Genomic DNA, 7,825 nt, shown 5'->3' on the forward strand with positions numbered 1-7,825 from the left:
CAGGAAAGAGACTTGGGAGTTCTAATCGACAAGTCGATGAAGCCGTCCGCGCAATATGCGGTGGTGGCGAAAAGGGCGAACAGAATGCTAGGAATAATTAAGAAGGGATCACGAACAGGCCAGGGTGTGCCCTCACCTGGAGTACTGCGTCCAGTACTGGTCGCCGTACATGAAGAAGGACACGGTACTACTCAAAAGGGTCAAGAGAAGAGCAACTAAGATGGTTAAGGGGCTGGAGGAGTTGCCGTACAGTGAGAGATTAGAGAAACTGGGCCTCTTCTCCCTCGAACAGAGGAGATTGAGAGGGGACATGATGAAAAATTCAGGATAATGAAGGGAATAAACTTAGTAGATAAGGACAGGTTGTTCACCCTCTCCAAGGTAGAGAGAACGAGAAGGCACTTGCTAAAGTTAGAAGGGAAAAGATTCCGTACAAACGTAAGGAAGTTCTTCTTCACCCAGAGAGTGGTAGAAAACTGGAACGCTCTTCCGGAGGCTGTTATAGGGGAGAAACACCCTCCAGGGATTCAAGACAAAGTTAGACAAGTTCCTGCTGAACCGGAACGTACGCAGGTAAGGCTAGTCTCAGTTAGGGCACTGGTCTTTGACCAGAGGGCCGCCGCGTGAGCGGACTGCTGGGCCCGACGGACCACTGGTCTGACCCAGCGGCGGCAATTCTTATGTTCTTATGTTGGATTGTTGCGCATGAAAAAAAATAAGACATCCTCCCCAAATAAGCCCTAATGTGTTTTTTTTTTCACCCAAAATTAATGTAAGACACTGCCTTATTTTCGGGGAAACAAGGTAATAAGCTGAAATGGCCATCTGAATATTGAAGCGAAGTGCTTTACCTTTTTGTAGCAGTTGAGTTGTTAAATGCATTGGTCGTCCGCTAATTTGTTACAGACGAATGCCTGCCAGGGGCTACCAAGTTGCCATGTTTTAGGATTCCCCAAAGGTTCTTGTTCCTATCAATATTCAGGGAATTGCGCTCAAACAAATAAACAAAATCAGGATTTTAGGAGTCATCCTAGATGAAAATTTAACTTATCACGACCACATTAGCTATGTGGTCAAAACTACTTTTTACAGGTTACGTCAAATCCGCTCTATATCAAAATTCCTCTGTCCCAAATCTTTAAACATACTAATCCATTCATTGATCATCTCAAAAATTGACTACTGTAATGCTTTATTCAAAGGAATGGCCCAAAAAGAAATCAGAAGACTACAGATTATCCAAAATACATCTATTAAATTAATTATGGGGGCCAAAAAGTTTGATCATGTCACCCCTCTACTGCAAAAGGCTCATTGGCTCCCAGTTGCACACCGAATATTGTATAAATTATCTTTACTCACCTTTAAATCGTTGCTACACAAAACTCCATCATTTATTTATAAAGACTTAATTCCATACTCTTCTCAAAAAACTTTACGATCCAATGAACAGCTGTTATTGGTGATTCCTACTCTTAAATTCATAAATACCCGAAGACAATATATCTTCACCGTTACAGCACCACAAACATGGAATTCTCTCCCACTATATTTAAGGGTAGAGAAAAATCTTGATAAATTCAAAAGCCAACTTAAGAGCTTTCTTTTTAAAGACGCTTTCAATACTTAATTGAAATGCTAATTGCTCTTTATTACTACCATTCATACCAGTCATCTAAAGATATTATTTCCAAATTTATTTTGTTTTTCCCTTTCCTTTTGTAATTTACCCTCAATGTTCTCTCCTTTCCTATTATAAATTGTATTTCTTTCCCCTCTATCCCAGTGTTTCCTGTAGTAATTTGTCTAGTATTTAAATGATTTTTATATTTTTATTTATATTATTGTTATTGTTTTATCTTGTATTCTTTGTATATGTAAATCGCTTAGTAATTATGATAGGCGATCAATCAAATAATGAAACTTGAAACTTGTTTCTGCTGGTTTTCTGCACGGCTTTATGGATGTTTAGTTATTGATTGAGCCAAAGGCTTTATTTATTTTTCTGAGAGGATTTCTCTGAAGGTTAAACTAAGAAGCATTAACGTCGGGATCTGGACAGGCCCCATTGGGCTCTCGACTCCCCTCCCCCCCCACTCCCCTTTTCTTAGTAACACATGTATCACCTGGTAATGTACCTGCATAAATCAAACACAGACACTTTCAGTTGGGAAAAACCGGCCGCAGCTCTGTTTATTGGACACCAAAATTGGTGCAAACATTAACAGTAGGGAAGGGGTAAAACACGGACCTCACGGATCTAAAACCGCATGTCCTTAAAAATCGGAGGTCTGCGCCCCTTGCAGTTTCTGGCTCTGACAGACCTCGATGACAATTTAGCGCTAACCGATCCGTCTCAGCTTAGGGAGGGAAAAGTATTAGGATCCGTCAGCGCTAACATGTCATCGAGGTCTGTCAGAGCCAGAAATGAACTGCAAGTGGCACGGACCTCAGATTTTTAAGGGCTTGCGGTTTTAGATCCGCCAGGTCCGCCTTTTACCCCTTCCCTTAACAGTAGAATAATAACTCCCCGGCTACAACATAAGTGCCATCAAGTTTCAAGTTTCAAGTTTCAAGTTTAATATTTATTTGTTTAATCGCCTTTTCAATATTCAAGGCGATTTACATGTTAATAAAATTACACAATAAAATAGTTAAAAAACTGACAAGACTAGACAATAACTATACGAACTGGGAACAAAAGGAAGGACGGGAAAGAAGTTACAATGTAATTAAGCAAGGAGGGGAACCAATTAAGGAAAACACGAAAGGATGGGATAGAAATAGTTGAATATATGAAGACAAGAGAAATAGAAGTAAATGAAATTGAAAAATGTTAAAAAGAAAACTGTAAATCAGAAGACAAATGCGTCGTTAAATAAAAAAGTTTTCAGTTTAATTTTAAATTTGTCTAAATTAAGTTCCTCACGTAAATAGATGGGAAGAGAATTCCAAGTTTGGGGGGCCGTTACTGAGAAAATATATTGACGGCGAGTATTGATTGTTTTTAATGATGGAATCGTTAATAAATGCTGTTGGTCTGATCTTAGAGTTCTATTGGAAGAATAAGGAATTAATAGTCTATGGATGAAAGCCGGAGTTTTAAACAGAAGAGATTTAAATGTGAGCAGACAAAGTTTGTAGGTTATTCTGTGAGCTACTGGCAGCCAGTGAGCTTCCTTAAGAAGAGGAGTTATGTGATCGAATTTTTTAGCTTTTGTGATCAGTCGGATAGCTGTATTCTGAATAATCTGAAGACGTCTGATTTCTTTTTGTGATATACCGTTAAATAAAGCGTTACAGTAGTCTAATTTAGAAATTACAAGGGAATGGATGAGAATTTTCAAAGAATCATTATTAAATAGCTGGGAAATGGAACGTATCTGTCTCAGTCTAAAAAAAGAAGATTTAATAACACTACTGATGTGATCGTGAAAAGTAAGTTTATAGTCCAGAATTACGCCAAGAATTTTGGTTTTTTTGTACTTCTTGTAAAGGGAGTCCATTGATAGAGATTGGCGAAATAAGAGTAGGGTTATCTTTCCAGGGAAAAAGCAGTATGTTCGATTTGTTGATGTTCAAAGCTAAGCGATTATTGATTAACCAGTCGTGGATTTGTTCAAGTTTTGTGTTAATTTGGGCTATGGCAGAAGGGTTCTCAGGATTAATAGGGTGAAGAAGCTGTATATCGTCAGCGTAAGCAAAAGTGGTGAAACCAATTGATTGACATAAAGTCAGCAAAGGAGCAAGAAATATGTTGAATAAGAGAGGAGAAAGTATAGAACCTTGAGGAACACCATACGATGTGGAATGAGTATCAGAAATTGTATTATTGAAAGAAACAGATGAGGAGCGGTTTGAAAAGTATGATTTGAACCAGGATAGTACCTGGTCTGTGATACCTATTGTTTGGAGTCTGAGAAACAATATATAGAGAGCCCCCCTGGCCAGGCCATGTCAGCAAGTGCAAGCAGTGTCTCACTTCCGGCTCACCACACAATTGTTCTCCCACATACTCACCTTTATAGGACCACCAGGGACCCCTGAAGAAGACTTTTTGTCGAAACGCAGACCGTGTTGGGGCCTGTATCCCTAGCGGACTAGGTCCTTTAAGGTTCTTATGTGGATGATTCCAGTGTACCTTTGGAACTTTGACACTTTCAAATAAAGTCCATTTAGGAACATCGTCACTCCACAGAGTTTTTTTTTTTTTGTTTTCCCTGGATTTTCTTCTTTGTGGATATTTTGGGGTCAATTCCTTTTGTTTTTTGCACGGACCTCCATGCACCATTTCCGGATCACCCAACCCAAATGGCATCCACTCCCACAGCTTACTGCCAGCCGGATGAGCCCGTTACCCTGTATCTCGGAATCACCGCCACTGCGACATCCCATGCCTGTGCCGCCACACCACAGAGAAGGAAGGCTGGGAAGGAGGGAAAGCCGCCTCCAAGGATCAGGAACAGGCCCTGAGCCTCGGAGGTCCCAGCCTTTTATGTCCCTCCCCAAGACCTACTGCTCTTATTCCCCAGCCAATCCTCTCCCTCTTCCAAGGCAGGAAGCCCATCTGCCTCTACGCGCACTTGCCTGCCCCAGCCTGCCTCCTTCTCTATCTCTATCCTGCCCCCATTTGCCTGCTGCTCTCCCTTCCCTGCCCTTACTGCCCAGCCTGTAACGATGAATGCCAACGAGGCCTTCTAACCCCATATAACTAGCGCCCATCGAGACGATCTATCGGGCTTTCATTTTTGCACATACACAATGAAAAATTTGTACATAAATCTGAAGATAAAAAGAAGAAAAATAAAGATTTTTTTTTTTTTTAGGATCAAAGGATACCATCATCCAGTGATTACTAGTGCTGCCCGATTCAGGAAAAAAAATTTCGATTCGATTCAGCCTATTGAATTGGGTTTTCGATTTGATTTGATTCGATTTTCCTGCCCAATTGGGTGTTTTTTCAAACATCCTGGTGGGTTTATTTTATAGCCTCTTCACCCCCTTTGCCCTCTCCTACCCACACTGGCGCTGTGGTGTAAACAAAATAAAGAAACAAAAAGGACTTTTCCTCTCTGTTAAATCCTAGGTCACGTTTGCGGTCTAATACCAGCTCTGGCAGGATACACTTTTCAAATCTGACATATTGTAATCACAAAACAGAAAATAAAATGATTTTCTATCTTTTGCTGTCTGGTTGTCTTCTGATAACTCGCTTCTTTCTTCTTTCTCCGTGCTAACCATCAATCTTCCATCTGTATCCTCCCCTTCCATTTCCATTCCTTTCCCCTGGTCTGGCATCTGTCTCTCCCCCCCCCCCCCCCCCCCCCTCATGCCCTGACATCTCTCTCTCCATGGTCTAGTATTGCCTTTCCTTTCCCTCCCTCCCATGGTCTTGGAATCTCTTTCCTCTCCTCTACCTTCCTGGGCTTCCTTATCCCTCCTTCCCTCTCTCCCCAATTGGGTGCAGCAACAGCATTTCTCTTCCCCCTTCCCCTCTCACTCTCCTCCTCCACTGCTCTCCCCCTTCCCCCATCCACTCTTCTCCTCCACTGCTCTCCCCTCAGTCCTGCTGCAGCTTTCCCTCTTCCATTTTAAGTCTAGCAGCACTCTCCTCTGTTCCCAATCCAGCAGCACCTCTCCCTCTCATCTCCCTCCTCCACTCAGCTCCAACAGTACCTCTCCCTCCCCTCTACTTCTATTTTATCCCACCAACTAGCTGCAGCACCTCTCCTTTCCACCCCCAGGGCAAGCAGCACCTCTCCTCTCCGACTAGCAGGGCTCCTCTCCCTTCCCTTTCCCTCCCCTCTGACTAGAAGCAGTACCTTACCCACTCCCCTCCCAGGTCTAGCAGCATCACTTCCTCCTCTCCTTGCCTCCTATCAGCCCCCCTACCTCTTGTCTCCCAGGTCCATCGGCACCACGCCCCCCCCCCCTCCCGATTACCAGGCTCTCACTGGCTAGTGGATTCCCCGGCCTGACTCGGCACAGCCTGAAGTTGTGTTTGACTCTGGTAAAGAAAGTACAAAAGAAAAAAAAAACAGGCGCTTTTTCAAACCGTCCCCACAACACTAGCCTGTATTAGCAGCTGCACCACTCTCTCCTTCCCTAGCTTTAGCGAATCAATTCGCTTCTGCAGCCTCAGAGCCTCTGCTAGGCCGTCCTATCTCTGATGATGCAACTTCCTTCTTCCTCAGAGGCTGTACGGCCTAGCAGAGGTACATTAGATAGATTATGAGCCCACTGAGACAGATAAGGAAAATGATTGAGTACCCGATTGTAAAACCGCTTAGATAACCATGATAGGTGGTATATAGAAACCTAATAAACTACCCAGCTAGATCCCATGTAGTAAAACAGATTTTATGCTGCTTATCCTTGGAATAAGCAGTGGATTTCCCCCAAGCCATCTCAATAATGGCTTATGGACTTTTGTTTGAAGAAATTATCCATGGGGTGGGACTGGGGGTGGGGGCCAGGTGTTCTCTCTTTTTTTTTTTTTAAAAAAGAGAAAATCCTATGGCTATGCAATATCAGGATCTGATATCCCCCTGGCATACCAGCACACGGTGGTTGCAAGAAATAAATTAATTCACACATGTTTCTTGTGCATAAGTTAATTTATTAGAAGTGAGCTCCTGTAAAATCATTTTCCCTCCCCACTCCCCAATTTCAGTGTGATAGTGTAACCAATGTGCATCTAATAAATTGTTTTCCTTATACCATATGAGTTCTGATGTAAACAGGTGTGCACAATGCCTACACACACTCTCTGTGTCCCGTGTGAACCCATGAAATTCTTCCCATGCCCTATCTTCTTGCTCTGCTTCGGCCGCGAAATGAGGGATATAGCGGCCCGCCCGTGCTGAAGCCATAAGATTGCTGAGGTAGAACGGACTGCCCTGAAGAGCCGAGTCCACTTTGTCCCACCCCAGAGTCCTGGTGGTTGGGGAAGACCAGGTTTTGGGATTTCAGGATAGGCGGTCCGTGCTGTGAACCGATGACTGGCGTGGCGCGTGTTGGGACGTTGCTGGCTGGCGTTGTACTTGATGAGTGCGGCACCAGCTGGGGGAGCAGGGAGATCAGAGTCTGGTTTAGGGTTTGGAACTCCATTTCAATGACCCTGAGAATTCCTCCAATGTTGCTTAGGCCATCATGTACCGTGGCTATCAGACTCTGAACATCGCTGCGGAGACCGCAGATTTCTTCTTTGACTAAAGAGTGTTCCTGCCACATGTCATCTGTGTCCACTGCTATGTCCTTTTCCTCATCCTCATCCTCATCCTTTGCTTCCTCCTCCTGATATTCTGGACTGTCCTTTATTGGATCCACTGCACATTCCTTCCCATTCTCCATTCCCTCTTCCTCTGGTGGCTCCCCCTTAATTTCCTCCACTGCAGTTTCAATGTTCTTAAGCAGCTCTTCACTGTTGACTTCATATCCAAGAAAATCATCTAGGAGCCTATACTCCGTTACCTCCAGGCTTGGGTCCTCGATGGCGCCAGGCAATAGTGATGGCTGCTGTCTGATGGACGTCTGAGGATGGGGGGAATCAGCTTCCTCCTCCTTCATGCTGACCTCGTCACCGTCAGGATGTGCTGATGCAAACCCTGCAGGATAAAGATAAGTGGGACATTTGTAATGACAGAGTTGTACCAGGTATATCATTGTATTGCCAGCCACCCATGTGTTACATGTAGGCATCAACAAATAGCTGTGTTTTTAATAGTCTCTTAAAATGAACACAGTCAGAACAGAGTGTCAGGTTATCAGAGAGGGCATTCCACAATTTCACACCGGCATTTGAAAACATCCTAGCCTTTTTTGC

This window comes from Geotrypetes seraphini, chromosome 12 (assembly GCF_902459505.1).
Source record: "Geotrypetes seraphini chromosome 12, aGeoSer1.1, whole genome shotgun sequence".
Taxonomy (NCBI): Eukaryota; Metazoa; Chordata; class Amphibia; order Gymnophiona; family Dermophiidae; genus Geotrypetes; species Geotrypetes seraphini.